Source organism: Schistocerca piceifrons, chromosome 2 (assembly GCF_021461385.2).
Source record: "Schistocerca piceifrons isolate TAMUIC-IGC-003096 chromosome 2, iqSchPice1.1, whole genome shotgun sequence".
Lineage (NCBI taxonomy): Eukaryota > Metazoa > Arthropoda > Insecta > Orthoptera > Acrididae > Schistocerca > Schistocerca piceifrons.
In genome coordinates, this window is record NC_060139.1 from 928,474,763 (window position 1) to 928,488,458 (window position 13,696).

The following is a 13,696-nucleotide window of genomic DNA, read 5'->3' on the forward strand; positions in this document are numbered from 1 at the left end:
TACCTTCACTCCTCCCTGTAGGTACACAAATGTCAAGTAGTTAATACGGTGTCTCTTCATTTAGATGTATATTTCGCAAACCATTATTATTTCACCCCCTCACTGTTCCTTTCGCGAACTCTTTGTAGGAAGTACGACTGCTTGTAAGCCTCCGTTTGACGTCCGAGTTCCCCCGTCGTAGTTGTTTTAACGAGACGTTATGAGGGAACAAAAATATGTTGCTTGACAGAATGGTACGCTCTACGAAACACTTCCGTAACTGTGTCAGTATCTCAGTTTCATAAGCTTCTCCGTAGCGGTCGATCGCCCTTTCGAATAATTGTTTTGTAAACAACTTCTTTCATGGGTGAATTACATTTCCAGAAGATTCTTCCATTTAGTCTCGGCCTCATGTCTGTTTTTCAGATTGGGCGAAGAGTTAGTCAATCCCAGGAGACATCGCTATAATACCGCGCAACACCGCCTGTAATCTAATGTCAGCAAGTTTCTTGACGTATGCCATACCCAACTGAAACCGTTCACTGATAAAATCCCGTATAGCTACCAAACTGCGGGGATGTTGATTGCTAAAATACGTTTCAACTGCTGTTCCAAAAACTACCAGAATTTTTCTATAGGTTAAAGATCGGGTCATTTAGCTACTCAGTCGGGATGTGATTTGTTGCACGAGTATTCCTCAAACGTATGTGGGCAACCCTATGAACACTTCTTGGAAAAACGAAATGTTCACGGCATGCTGATCATGAAGATGAACAAGAAGAAGCTGTACTTTATTACCGGGACTGTTGAAGTAAACGTCCTGGTTGGCATTCCCAGTGACAAAGAGTGAGTAGGTGTAACTCACACGGTATTAAAAACAACACAATGTCGCTGCCAGCCTTAACTACATTCTCCACACACTGCGTGTTAAACGCCTAATTGGAGAGTCGGTGCCTTGAATCTTTCAGGAAGAGGCAAAATCTCGACTTTAGGGACTACACTACGCATTTCCTGTCAGCGTCTGTCTAGTTTCTGTGGTGTTTGTCGCGATGAACACGTGCAGCTTTCTCTACCACTGTGAGCAACAGCCTTTTTTGCAAGGTACCCGACTCCAAGTGTCCATTACACGCAGTTCCCTTCGGAACGTTTGCTCAGAGACTGATTGACTAGGACCTGCATTGATTGACAGAACCAATTCCTGCAAGTTTGAAAACGATGGTCACGGATAAAGTCTACCACTCGACTCTGCACCCAGTCGGTTAGGATCTTTTTACGCGGACTGTTCTTCCGCCGTGCTCGATTTCTGCGAGTGGTACACCATTTTTGTCGTCATGTTGCACAGTTTTCGTAAGGATGACAAAAAATCGGGGCAACTTCATTCGCGGTCTGGACATGGGCACATCCAAACACGATGGCTCCTTTCTGACATTCTGTAAGGCAAGTGGTCCTTATATCGTCCCCGCTCCTTATTTCGTCCACCTAGGAGTTTCCGTTTACCACAGTTGGTAACAAATGATTAGCTGCGCGTACATGCGTGACCTCTTGTCCACTGTATCGTTGAGAATGTTTGTTGTGTGGGGCACGTGTAGCCTCTGTGTACGAAAAAATTCATTTCTTTATGCTTGAGTGAGTGAGCGAGTGAGTGAGTGTAGCAGCCGCATTAACAGCCTGCAATTCCTAGTGTGAGCACTGATTTGCGTTCAAATAATATTGACCTTGTGTCGTGTGCTGTAGTTTTGGCATGTAATAGTTGCCGTCGAGAGTTTGCCATGTTGCTGTAGCGGCCAATATAATAAATCTGGAGATCCTCGTAATTTCGTCCGCCGTGCTGATCCTATTTCCGTCTCGTGGACGAAATTTGGACCTGTTATTAAACACTGATTTTATTTGCTGTTTGCAAAGGTTACTTTACTTTTTGATATGGGAAAACGAAAGAGGAAAGAAATGCTTAGTGTGTAATCACGGGACATGCTGTTTATCTACAGAAACATATAAAGGCATATGGTACACATCTTTGGGAGGCTGAAAAAACTTGAAAAGATAGTTCATTCATGATATTCAAGGAATTCATAGTCGTAAAACTGCCTGGTAATGTTAGAAGAAAAGTACTTCTAAATTAGCAGTAGTTTACATAATCTTTATGGGGGACGAAATTACGAACACCTTTTCGTATTTCTATTTTTGCGGTGTTAACGTTTACATCAAATACAGGCTCTAGTACATCACTACAATTTAAGTTGCCTTCTAGTGGAGAATAAATTCAGTAATATGTTAAACTTTGTAGACTTCTCCTTAACCTTCCAGGACTTACGCAGATCCTAAGGCACTACGGTAACGAAATTTGAATCAGCTACCTTAGCGTCTCCGCGCCGAACCACCTTAAGGTACTGATTCCCTACGACGGTCTGGTACCAGTTATAAATCATACTCAGCGCTCCAAAGCAGCCAGGGTGCTCCTTCAAGTCTCGTGTGCACGCTCCTCTTTACGGCGAACAGGATAATTACTCCCAGACATTTTACTACTGTTAACGGTAGGTTGGTTTGGGGGTGGAAGGGACCAAACAACGAGGTCATCGGTCCCATCGGATTAGGGAAGGATGGCGAAGAAAATCGGCCGTGCCCTTTCAAAGGAATCATCCCGGCATTTGCGTGAAGTGACTCACGGAAATCACGGAGAACCTAATCAGGATGGCCGGACGCGGGATTGAACCGCCGTCCTCCCGAATGCGAATCCAATGTGCTAACCATTGCGCCAACTCGCTCGGTGTTGCTGATGCTTCCAATGGTTTATCACCAATTGTGTAATCGAACACTATGGTCTTCGTGCATTTTACTGCAGTTTTCCTAGATACGTAAGGTACTTCAGAAGTCAAGTTACACAAGTCGTCCCGCATCAAGACCACTGCACAACGAGAGTGCTTGTTCCGGGTTTCCTGCAGAGACAGTTCTGCTGCGGCACACATGGTAGGTGCATCACAGTGTACGAGTCACGTGGCGCGCCAAGTGGTAACGTCCTCCAATGTTGAAGTATACGGGACAGTGCGATTCTTTGAGGAAAACATACAAATTGCACACACATTCACCATCAAATAATAGCTGTTTATGGAGCAAATGTAACGTCGCGTCCAGTTGTAGTGCAATGGTGCCAACATTTATAAATGCCGGACAGACGTATTGGATGCAGATACGGACACGGATCACAGACAATATCCAGACTATTGAGAAACTGATTTGCAGCAATCGCAGAGTGACTATCGCAGACACTTGATGGGGATATGAGTAAGTAGTGCGCTCATTCCATCGTCCGGGATCGTCTAGTGTCGACAATTGTGCTTTCACTGGGTGCCACGAGCACTATCACATGGACACACAGCCGCAAGGTTTTCGCGTCTGTGGACTTCCTTGTCCATTACGTCGTGGTAGAGAATGACGTCCTAAGCCGCATCATTACGGATGATGAGACATGGGTTCATTATTTCACATCTGCAACTACGAACGTTTCTCGCCCACGTGGAATGAATGCAAAGTTGCGTCGTCTGCAGGTACGTCACGCCACAGCTTTCTTCGACTATGGGGGATTTGTGCACACACCGTTTATGTCAAAGGGAACAACTTTTAATGCTGATTCGTACGGTGCAACACCATAAAGACCAAGAAGTGTGGAAAACTAAGCAAAGGCATTGTTCTCCTGCACAACAATACCCCAAAGATGAAGGCATTCACATAGCGGTTCTCGAATGGCACCGTGACCAAGCAGCTGATTTCTAGCATCGAGGAACTGAACGATTGGTGGACAGTTTCGAGGTTTACAGAAAATTGGAAACTGATTAAAAATTGTCTCGTATATGTGTCAATCTGGAGTGTAGAGCATAATTTAAAAGAAGTTCCTTGGCCTGTGATAAAAGTGTGTAAGTTAATTTTTGAAAACTCACCTGTGTGTGCGTGTGTGTGGATAAATAATTTTGGCTGAATTTGTTGAAGGCAGGGGTGAACAATGGAAGAAATTTCAATGACAACGATAAAATAAAGATTAATAGAGCATTATTTTAGAGCTGCCTTCAATGTATATGAACGGTTTATTCTGCATATATCAAAAGATCGTTTATTATGTGGGAAATTCTCGGTTTTTTAACACCCAATCTATACGAGTATACGTTGTTACGAAGTTTAATTTGGCTGGGAATATATTTCAGAGCACCAATGAGGAATTGATACTTCCTATCATCGTTAATAAATCTTATCATTAGCCTTAAATGTGATTTAACAAGTATTACAAGATAGGACTCAATAAATGCGATTTACCGTTTCGGTTATGGTATGGCAGAAATAACTTACGTCGCAGCGCACTGTACATGAACCACGCCAAAATCAAGGCCACTTCTCAGACTTATGGCTGCTTCTTAGAATGCTTGAACAATCTGTTGTGTTCTGACGAGGAACGTACCTGAAACAGAAGAAATGATTAAAAATTTTGAGCATTTCGATGCCTGTACTGTAAAAGTCTTTAATACGTGTAATTCATAATACGAAACAGCACTCTCATCTAACAGGAGCAATCTACAAGAAGTGGTCAAAACCAATGGAAAGACGACACGAGTGACAGCACGATAGACAACAGTTGTAGTATTCACGCAAACAGCTAGTTGAAGCGCACCAAAACATAGATATCCCCTTGGTACAGGCGTCTAAATGATACAAGTTACTTTTGCCTCTGTCTATTTCGTCCCGTTAACAGCCACGTCGATCTGTAAGAAACACCGCAATCTAGTCAAAAAGCTGGTTCGATATGCTGAAACTCGCATTTTGTTAAGAGTGCAGGATTGTTTTAAACGGGTGCATAAAGTGAAGTAACATGGGATCAACGTCGGCGTGCTTATCTGCAATCCTCCGCATTAGAAAAGACGACGCCTCGCGTCCTCGTCCGGCCATCCACATTCAGAATTTCTCTGATTTCCCTACATCGCTTCAGAAGCATGCCGGTACGGCTCCCTTGAAAAGTAATCGCTCAATTTACATCCCCCGTTCGTCCTCAGCCCGAGCTTATGGTTCATCTGTAATGGCATTATTGTCGGCTCGGCGTGAGTTCAAAACTTTACCTTTCTTCATTCTTCCTTCTACGGAGTATGCATCAAATGCAGAAACACATCGAGCTGTTTCACAAGATCTCGTTTGATTCCTATGCAGGATGTCGTCGTTCTCCAAAAACCGTGAGTCTTTAATGTGTTGGGGAAAGTGTGAGAGATAATTCGTGGAAACCGACTATTCACAATAAGAATGCTTTTTGGTGAGTCTCCACAAATTAACAAAAAATGTTTTGCATGATCTTGTCACAAATAGCTTAAATTTTGGCAAATTTCGTTCCCACTGGAGTCCGAAAATACTGATGTCCACGAAACGAAGCTACTTGGCAGTGCTTTGACATTTCTTTCCCGATACAATGATCCCGGACATGAATTCTTAAACAGAATCGTGACCGGCGATGAAACTTGGTTTTGCCATGTCATTCCAGAATGAGAACGACAGTACATGGAGTTGAGGCACTCACGATCCCACAAAAAATAAAAATTCAAAACAGCGCTGTCATCACGAAAAATCATGTGCACTGCATTCTTGTATAGACAGGACAATTTACTTATTGCTTACTTTCCCACAAGTGAACCCGTCAACGCCGTATGATACTGTGAAACACTGAGGTAACTTGGGGGCGCAATTCGAAATAAAAGGCATGGAATGCTCACTCAAGACACTATATTGCTTCATTACAACGAAAACCATCATTCTGTTGGTGTCTCTCAAACCCTTATTCTCAATTCGGTCGGGAGCAATTAGATCATTCGCCGTACAGCCCTCATCTTGTACTTTCTGACCACCACTTTTTCTTGAACTTGATTTTGGGGGAAGGCAGTGGTCTTCATTCGCGGCATCTTTCTATGAAGGGGGCACAGAGAAGCTGGTTTCCCGATATAACAAATGTTTGAACAATAGGGGTGACTACTCAGAAAAATAGTTTAAGAAATTTATTTCTTGCAAAAACAAATTTTGGTTTCAAATGGCTCTGAGCACTATGGGACTTAACATCTTTGGTCATCAGTCCCCTAGAACTTAGAACTACTTAAACCTAACTAACCTAAGAACATCACACACATCCATGCCCGAGGCAGGATTCGAACCTGCGACCGTAGCACAAATTTTGGTTTAAAAATGATTTTATGAGTTGTTTCAAAAACTGTACTTACTTTCCGGACATGCTTCGTATAATGTTATTAATTAATGCTGTCGCCACTTGATACCTCACGTCAGGCGAGATAATATATTCCCGCCGGCTAGAACCTTTTCATTGTTTTTACTGGTAAGGATGCGAAGTATGGAACTAGCTATCGTGATGAGAAAATAACGTCTTAAAATATGTCTTAGTTTGCTCGCCATTTTCTAGGAAAAGGTTATTGTATTTACCTCGACGACTGGTACAATAGTCCATGTCTGGTTGGCAAAATAACGAGTAAGAACATCGCCGTTGTCGACACAAAAAGGAAAATCTGAAAGGACTCCACAATAAATGAAAAGTTGAAGAAGGGACGAATACGGAACGGCGTAGAAAAACAAGCAAATGATGTCGAAATGGCAGCACAAGAGACACCCCGCGATGTTCAGCATATTACGTGACGGTACATTTCAACATTGTAAATATAAATATTGGCAGTTCGTAAAAGCCAAGTGTAATCATGGAATTCAATAGGAATATGGGAGGTGTCAACAGTTCCAGTTACAAAGCCACCAACTGTCCATCGGACATTGCATGCTTCAATGCATACGGCATGTACAATAAAAAACATCGAAGTAAGCAGATTGGAGTTAACAACTGGCCGGATCGTCTCAACAACAAGGGTCAACTCGAAAACCAAAAATGATTAGTCCGCAGGTCAAGCGTTTCCCAGAATTTTTTCCAAGTACAACGTAGAAAAGACTATCAAGGACTTGTGGAGTTGCATGAGAAAAGGCCTCCGAAAAAGAGACATCTTATTGATGTGCAGAACTATGTTACAAAATGTTTCACACAAAAATGATCCGTAATTATGCGTAAATAAAATTTTAGTCTCTTATCTGATACATTATATTCGGTACTAATCCGCTTTAGTTTTGATCCAGTCTAAAATCAACAAATAAATTCTTTAATGAGTGGCAAGGCACAGACAGCGCTAGAGGTAATTACCCACTGAGATATAAGATCGCGCACGAAAAATATCTTATTAAAGGATTAATTGAAGTGAATAAATTACATGTTCACGCGTGGAACTTGAAGTGCGATGTTTCTTGCCTCTGAACTGTTTTCCTGTTTTTGTTTTTATGGAGGTTACAGGCGGGAGTTGCAGGGTCCATCTGGAGGCCCCAAAGCTAAGCTCGCGGCCCTTAACTAGAATTGGCTCTTAACGGACTGGCCCTCTTTGATTTTCTTTGATAATGACGGGATTTTAAGGTCAACGGCCAGACATTATTTCTTGAAGCTGTAAGATTCGCCTCTGAAAACAACACGAAGAAATCACTTTCAAAGACTTCCGAGCGCTGTTAAATATAAAATAATCCGAGCATTTTGACACAGCCGCACATAGCTGAGTGCGTGAAAGTCTTGCAATCACGAAATCTCTGGATCGGTTCTCGCTAGAAGATCTTTTTCTACTTTTCTTTGAATTCTATATCCGTTATTAACAAAAATTTTAACGAATACTGGATCATATTTGACAATACAAATAACAGTGTTTGTTTTTAACTACTAATGGCATCTACATTAAATTAAAATTTGATTACAACTACGAACATCAAATACAAACGAACATACTTTATTATTTCCATGGATTCAATAGCATTACTGATACATGTAATTCTATTTACATATATAATTTTTAAATTTTTAATTTTCATTTAACTTTAGTTTATTTTCATGTGATTCCTAATTCAAAATGAAAATATGCTAATGGTTCATCATTTATTCATTTTTAATTAGTTATTCATTAATTATCAGTATTTCCAGTGGATTTTATTGTATGTTTCGACAAAGTAAAAAAATGCTGTTACCCAGATAATCGAATCAAGGAATTCGCCATTACAAAAGACATACACTACGCAATGAGCTACCGGCGGCTCTGTTAAACAGGTAAAAATCTTTTATACACTGAAGCGCCAAATAAAATGGTATAGCATGCGTATTCAAATACAGAGATAAGTAAACAGGCAGAATAGGGCGATGCGTTCGGCAACGCCTATATAAGACAACAATTGTCTGGCACAGTTGTTAGATCGGTTACTGCTCCTACAATGGCAGGTTATCAACATTTATGTGAGTCTGAACGTGGTGTTACAGTCGGCGCACGAGCGATGGGGCACAGTATCTCCAAGGTAGCGATGAAGTGGGGATTTTCCCGTACGACCATTACATTAATGTACCGTGAATATCAGGAATTCGGTAAAACATCAAATCTCCATCATCGCTGCGGCCGGAAAAACATCTTGCACTAACGGGACCAACGACGACTGAAGAGAATCGTTCAACGTGACCCAGTGCAACCCTTCCGAAAATTTCTGCAGCTTGCTATGCTGGGACGTCAACAAGTGTTAGCGTGCGAACCATTCAACAAAACACCATCGATACGGACTTTCAGTGCCGAAGGCCTACTCTTGTAGTATTGCTAACTGCACTATACAAAGCTTTACTCTTTGTCTTGGTTCGTCAACACTGACACTGGACTGTTGACGTCAGGAACATGTTGCCTGATCGGACGAATCTCGTTTCAAATTGTATCGAGCGGATGGACGTGTATGGGCATGGAGACAACCTCATGAATCCATGGACCCTGCACGAGGGGACTGTTCAACCTGGTGAAGGCTCTGTAATGGTGTGGGGTGTGTGCAGTTGGGAGTGATACGGGACCCCTGATACGTCTAGATACGACTCTTGACATGTCACTATCCAAGATGATACTCCAGGCGGGTGTAAAATGAATGTGCGCAACGGAGAATAATAAACGCTAAATTGAAGTTTTGGCCCTGTCTGACTACCCCCCTGAAACAGATTTAGGGTCTCTTAAGTCTATAAATTACAATCTAAACATAAATGAATGATGAAGGCAACTAAATGATAAACGTTGTTCCTGCTTATATATTCATTGTAGATTTTAAAAAAAAACCTTTATATTACAAAGTTTACATTTCCTAAGTAAAATTACTAATCAATTGCCCAACTCTGCCTCTTACTATGAATGCGCTGTCTGTATCAATAACGCGAAATGACTGACATCATCTATATACCAAACACTAGAAGACTACTTTCAAAGATAATCTACGGTGATTTGGAACCTCAGTGGAAATACACTAACGTGATCATAGCTGTTTACCTTTTATAGCCCTAATAATCCGAAGCAATTCGCGATATCAGCGTGTGTACTGCGCCCGGTGCGTCGAAGTGATGGTTCTCGTACTCGTCTGCGGCGATGGAAGAACTCCAGAAATAAACTCTTTCAAACACTAGGACGGCCGAAGGCGGTCCTTTGATTAATGTAATCCTAATACTGTCTTCTCCTCTCTTTGTTCTACAGACGACAAACGCTAACTCCCAACCACAAGGATGGAGTTCAGATAACGTCTCAACGTAAGTATAGACAGAGGAAGTGCTCTCAAATACTGAACGCTGCGTACTCAACGACGACTTCCAACCCGGAGGTGAAGTTCAGAATCGTAAAGGTTCGCAACAGCACAGTGCGTAACTGTTGTAACTATAAACTCTGCTGCGAGCAAAGACAGCAAGTCCGTCCGTACCAACAATGCTGATATCGAGCGACCGTCACACACGGGCGCTCACAACGGAAGACCTCGTCTCTCCACCGCTGGCCTCCCAGCAAGGCTCAGCTCCACACCATCGTGATTCCGAAAACGAATCATATTCCCGAAACCACAAAATATTCTCCCTCTACAGATTCTTCCGAACGCCGACCAACCATATTTTAGTCTTTTGTCGTCCAGCGTGGAAAATTTGCGAGGAAAAGCCTATACTCGTACAATGGTACGCTTCTGAGTAAAAATCTTTGGAAATAACCCAGCCTGTGTAGTTTCCGAGGTGCCGCTTCTTCGTTCCTCGCACCTGCGTACAAAATTTGCAGAGTTCGGAAGTATTATCCGGTTATCCTTCTGGCTCTACTACAATAGCGGCCAGATAGCGGCCGGTCGTCCCTGTATTGTGTCTTCGCGCTCAGGTGTCACGACGTCCGTCTATCTACTTCCTTGTGTTTAAGCAGGTTCAACACACTGGCCTTCATCCAGGGCTTGAGTTCCGCCTGCCGTTTCATCTCCACTGGCGTTCCAACCTCTATATTAGTGTACGCAATCATTCATTACGCTGTTCTGATAATAAAGAGACCCCGTCACCTTTCATGCAATAAGCGTTGACAATTATTTACAAGGCGTACGTGACAATGTCAGTCTCCTTTATACACTCCTGGAAACTGAAATAAGAACACCGTGAATTCATTGTCCCAGGAAGGGGAAACTTTATTGACACATTCCTGGGGTCAGATACATCACATGATCACACTGACAGAACCACAGGCACGTAGACACAGGCAACAGAGCATGCACAATGTCGGCACTAGTACAGTGTATATCCACCTTTCGCAGCAATGCAGGCTGCTATTCTGCCATGGAGACGATCGTAGAGATGCTGGATGTAGTCCTGTGGAACGGCTTGCCATGCCATTTCCACCTGGCGCCTCAGTTGGACCAGCGTTCGTGCTGGACGTGCAGACCGCGTGAGACGACGCTTCATCCAGTCCCAAACATGCTCAATGGGGGACAGATCCGGAGATCTTGCTGGCCAGGGTAGTTGACTTACACCTTCTAGAGCACGTTGGGTGGCACGGGATACATGCGGACGTGCATTGTCCTGTTGAGACGGCAAGTTCCCTTGCCGGTCTAGGAATGGTAGAACGATGGGTTCGATGACGGTTTGGATGTACCGTGCACTATTCAGTGTCCCCTCGGCGATCACCAGTGGTGTACGGCCAGTGTAGGAGATCGCTCCCCACACCATGATGCCGGGTGTTGGCCCTGTGTGCCTCGGTCGTATGCAGTCCTGATTGTGGCGCTCATCTGCACGGCGCCAAACACGCATACGACCATCATTGGCACCAAGGCAGAAGCGACTCTCATCGCTGAAGACGACACGTCTCCATTCGTCCCTCCATTCACGCCTGTCGCGACACCACTGGAGGCGGGCTGCACGATGTTGGGGCGTGAGCGGAAGACGGCCTAACGGTGTGCGGGACCGTAGCCCAGCTTCATGGAGACGGTTGCGAATGGTCCTCGCCGATACCCCAGGAGCAACAGTGTCCCTAATTTGCTGGGAAGTGGCGGTGCGGTCCCCTACGGCACTGCGTAGGATCCTACGGTCTTGGCGTGCATCCGTGCGTCGCTGCGATCCGGTCCCAGGTCGACGGGCACGTGCACCTTCCGCCGACCACTGGCGACAACATCGATGTACTGTGGAGACCTCACGCCCCACGTGTTGAGCAATTCGGCGGTACGTCCACCCGGCCTCCCGCATGCCCACTATACGCCCTCGCTCAAAGTCCGTCAACTGCACATATGGTTCACGTCCACGCTGTCGCGGCATGGCTCGAAGTCCGTCAACTGCACATATGGTTCACGTCCACGCTGTCGCGGCATGCTACCAGTGTTAAAAACTGCGATGGAGCTCCGTATGCCACGGCAAACTGGCTGACACTGACGGCGGCGGTGCACAAATGCTGCGCAGCTAGCGCCATTCGACGGCCAACAGCGCGGTTCCTGGTGTGTCCGCTGTGCCGTGCGTGTGATCATTGCTTGTACAGCCCTCTCGCAGTGTCCGGAGCAAGTATGGTGGGTCTGACACACCGGTGTCAATGTGTTCTTTTTTTCATTTCCAGGAGTGTATATTCATATATACGATGTACAACCTATCAATTGATATCTAATTGTGGTTGTAGTTCACGGCAAAGTATGTGGATGAGTGCTTTTAGGTGCGAAATTATAGCCACCTTACAACACGTACGTAAGCATCCTGTCTGATCACCTGCATCCACTCATGTCCATTGTGCGTTCCGACGGACTTTGGCAGTTCCAGAAGGACACTACGATACCCCACACAGCCAAAACTGCTACCGAGTGGCTCCAGGAACACTCTTCTCAGGTTAAACACTTCCGCTGGCCACCAGACTGCCAAGACAAACATTATTAAGCATCACTGGGATGCCTTGCAACGTGCTGTTCAGATGAGATCTTCACCTCGTCGTACTCTTAAAGATTTATGGACAGCCCTGCACGATTCATAGTGTCAGTTCCTTCCAGCACTACTTCAGATATTAGTGGAGTCCATGCCACGTCGTGTTACCGCACTTCTGAGTGATCGCTGGGGCCCTACACTATGTTAGGCAAGTGTACGAGTTTCTTTGACTCTTCAGTGTGCATCATGGTTCCAAAATATTCAAATTTTCGAAGGAGAAGTGCGGCATACTGCTGGGTACTAATCTTGGAAGATAATCTTTTAACAGTGATTTAACACTGTAGCAGTGAAGAGGATTAATGCAGATCCGCCAATAAAAGTTCCCGAGGAAATCTGCTAACTAAATACGTCGTGTACTTTGTTTCGCGCGTCACGTATCGCTAAAGCTGTTCTCCCGGGACGTGGAAGTGTTCGTGGACGAGACGTTGGTCGAGTTATTGTAAGACTTTCTACGTGACACCCTGATTTCATCGCAACATTATTTGCAGTAGTATATTTTGTTCTTTGTTTCAAGTCTTCGTTTCACTTGTTCGGAGAACTGTGCTACTGAATAGAGCAATCATCAAGTAAGAATGATCATACGGGTTTACAAAGAAGTGATAAGGATTACATAGTTTGTATCTTCCGTGGAAGACTACTGTTAATTTTAATCACTCCGTACCGTCCAATATACCACGCCAAGCCACACAGAAACAGGTTCATTATTGTCTCAGCAATGCGGTACCGAATACGATTTCATGTGTTTGTTACTAGTTTCTAATTGTCGGCCCTGTTATTAAAATAGCACAGCCCACTTTTCCCATTTTCTATAATAACCAAATACTTCGAAGCAATGGAAATTTTATGAATAGAAGTTAATCGCCCCTAACAATGTTTTATTTAAAAACCAAAATGTTTATCGCTGCTAATATGGCACATTGATATGCCGGTTTTCATACTCTGCTATTAGTAAGAATTGAAAAAACGTGTTATAACAGAGACGCAACAAATACCAAAAGTATCGATTACTTAGAACTAAAATACCTGTATCGGTTTTAACCCGTCGGTTTTTCCCATCCCTATCGTAAACAGCCCTGACTGAAGTATGAGGGTAAGTCAATTATTACCCGCAAAGTAGTTATAAAATTTTATTGTAATCAAATAGGGAAATTACAAGATCATTTTTCGCCATAGTCTCCTTGCGTTTCAACGCACTTGGTCCATCATTGTAGAAGCTTCCTGACGCCCTCATAAAAGATGGTTCTCGGTTGAGCTGCGAGCCAGGAATGCACAGCTTCTTTCAGTGCTTCGTCTGAGGCAAATCGACGGCCCCTTAATGCCTGTTTGAGTGGACCAAACAAGTGATAGTCAAAAGGGGGCAAGGTCGGGACTATATGGAGGATAAACCAAAACTTCAAATTTGAGTTTCTGAAT

At 43.8% G+C, this 13,696-nt stretch overlaps 1 protein-coding gene across 6 annotated transcripts in view; it reads right to left on the reverse strand.

Annotated features, from left to right (window-relative positions):
• Positions 1 to 13,696, reverse strand: part of LOC124777906 (stress-activated protein kinase JNK) — a 718,838-nt gene that overhangs the window by 513,567 nt on the left and 191,575 nt on the right. Inside the window, exon 1 of one of the 6 annotated variants that reach the window (XM_047253454.1) lies at positions 4,315 to 4,423. The exons of the other annotated variants lie outside the window; for them this stretch is intronic. The gene's annotated coding sequence lies outside the window, so the exon portion shown is untranslated. Of the gene's footprint in view, positions 1 to 4,314; positions 4,424 to 13,696 lie in introns of those variants that run through there. 6 annotated transcript variants of the gene reach the window in all.